The sequence below is a fragment of the Macaca mulatta genome, chromosome 10, assembly GCF_049350105.2.
Source record: "Macaca mulatta isolate MMU2019108-1 chromosome 10, T2T-MMU8v2.0, whole genome shotgun sequence".
In the NCBI taxonomy this organism is placed as follows: domain Eukaryota; kingdom Metazoa; phylum Chordata; class Mammalia; order Primates; family Cercopithecidae; genus Macaca; species Macaca mulatta.
The window spans coordinates 94,570,449-94,573,032 of NC_133415.1; the positions used below are offsets into that span (position 1 = coordinate 94,570,449).

At 40.4% G+C, this 2,584-nt stretch overlaps 1 non-coding gene across 1 annotated transcript; it reads right to left on the reverse strand.

Annotated features, from left to right (window-relative positions):
* Positions 1 to 985: 985 nt before the first annotated feature.
* LOC114670681 (small nucleolar RNA SNORA26) lies at positions 986 to 1,104 on the reverse strand. Its single transcript, XR_003720376.1, has one exon. It is a non-coding gene; the product is annotated as a small nucleolar RNA SNORA26 (small nucleolar RNA).
* Between the last annotated feature and the right edge of the window lie 1,480 nt (positions 1,105 to 2,584).

Consider the following 2,584-nt stretch of genomic DNA (forward strand, 5'->3'; position numbering starts at 1 on the left):
GGTCTAACACAAGCAAAGAACACCTGCGAAAACTGGAAGAGGTGCCTGTTTCCTCAGATAGGCAAACATCAGTGTAAAGATACAAAGATTGAGAAAACTCAGGGAGATATGATGTCACCAAAACAAAAACAACAACAACAACAAAGTTCTAACAACAGGCCCAGAAGAATTGAAGATCTATGAAATGTGAGACAGAGAATTCAGAATCCTCTTAAACAAGTTAAGTGAATCACAAGAAAATACAAATAGAAAATTAAATAAAACTTGGAAAACAGGGTGGGTGTGGTGGCTCACACCTGTAATCCCAGCACTTTGGGAGGCCAAGGCAGGCAGATCACAAGGTCAGGAGTTCAAGACCATCCTGGCCAACATGGCAAAACCCTGTCTCTACTAAAAATACAAAAATTAGCCAGGTGTGGTGGTGTACACCTGTAATCCCAGCTACTTGGGAGGCTGAGGCAAGATAATCGCTTGAACCCAGGAGGCGGAGGTTGCAGTGAGCTGAGATCATGCCACTGCACTCTAGCCTAGACAACAGAGTGAGACTCTGTCTCAAAAAAAAAAAAAAAAAAAAAAAAAAAGTGGAAAACAATCGAGGAACAAAATTAGAAATTTGACAAAGAAATAGGAATAATTAAACAAAATCAGATAGAAATTCTAGGAATAGAGACTAGAATAATTGAACTGAAAAACTCATTACATAGCTTCAACAGCAGACTTGATCAAACAGAGGAAAGAATTAGCAAGCTTGAAAACAAAAGATATGAAATCATCCAATCAGAGGGTAAAAAGAAAGGTTTGGACTGGAAAAGAGAAAAAGTCCATCAGCAATGAGGTGCAAATATATCACACACGGCACACAGAAGAACTGCATGGGCCAAGGGACACAATTTGTGGTGGAGACAGTTTTACAGAGGAGAAATTTTGGAGCTGCCTGAGGCTCATTTTGTATTCTCCTCTTCTTTTTCTTTTCTTTTTTTTTTTCAGCTGTAACTCCAGACATGATCCAAAGAGGAATTTTGCAATATAGTCTCTGGGTTTTATGGAAACTTACTTACTTCTGTGTTAGGCTCTTAAGGCACTGTGTCAACCTTAAAAGGGCACAGGAAAAGGCTTCTCACTTTTCTGACACCATCTAATCGTAGCTCAATCCAAGGCTAAGACGGTTCTCACATGTCCATCTCTAGCCCAGCCTGCTTTCCTAAATATAGTCCTGGTACTCAGCTACTTACTTTCATCTCAAAGGTGGTCTCAAAGGTCCCTCATGCTAACATGTTCAACACTGAACTCTTGAGTCTTTACACCAATGCCCTCCCCCAGCATGAGTGCATCTCCATGAGTGACACCACCACCCACTCATTTATGTGAGCTAGAAACCTGGACATATCCTTGATGCCAGCTTCTTTTCCTCCTCCTCCTGTAGCCAGTCCATCACCAAGTCCCACTGTTTTGATCACCTAAATAATTATCAAATCCATTCATTTTCTCCATCTACTCTACTACCAGCTTTGTCCAAGCCACGATTCTACTACACCCTCCTAATGGATCTCTTGGCTTCCACACAGACTCCCTTCTGAATCTCATCTCCATACAACAATCAAAATATCTCTTAAAAGTGTAAATCTGATCACCTGTCTCCCTACTTAGTATCCTTTAATGGATTCTTACTGTTCTTTCAAAAAAGAAAAAAATCTTTTCCAAGGCTCCCGGCCACTGTCTATAGCATTCGAGTATACCATTCTTCCTCTTGCTCTCTGCACTGCTGCTGCACTGTCTTTCTGTTTCTTAAACCCCAAACAATTCCTCTGCCTTCCTTCTTCCCAAGACACACACACACACACACACACACACACACACACACACGCACACACACATTCTCTTCACGTGTGTTCTTCCTTCATGTCTTTGCTCATTAGTCCCTTTGCTCATGGATGCCCCCTCTTATACACTCTTAGAATACTCTAGTTTTCACTCTGAGCCCTTATTACAAATTATATTTCTATAGTTGTTCAACATTTCATTCAGATCTGCCTATCCTACTTCCAAGCTCCAAAGGACAATGATTACATCTGTCTTCTTCCTCTGGGTAGCCTTACTACATAGCACAGTGCCTGGCACTAAGTAAACTGTCAATAAATATTTGGGGGTGCATGAATAATCTCTAGGAGGCCCAATGAGAATTCCAAAGGGCATGTACACCCATGCAAGCATTAAGGAATTTATTCCATGCTCTCTTATAATCTTGGTAAGTTTGATAAAATATCATCTATTTTATCTGCTCAGTCTGACATCAAAAGTCCATGGGGGAAATTTTTATTTCAAAGCACTTCCTGTATTTAAACCTTTGAAAAGGAAGAACGACTAGCATTTCTCCCATATTTCCATTCTGTCTTGAGCCATCTAAGCTCGGAGGTTGGCAAAGGCAGCAAATGAAGTGAGAGGCCATTGATATGCAAATGATGGTCATTATGATTGGAGGCCACACCCCAGAACTTCATCTCAGCTCTTTCACAGTCAAAGCCAATTTACATTAAAAAAATTAATTTTCCAAACTTGAAATTAATCTCCAAAGCTAAAATGCATA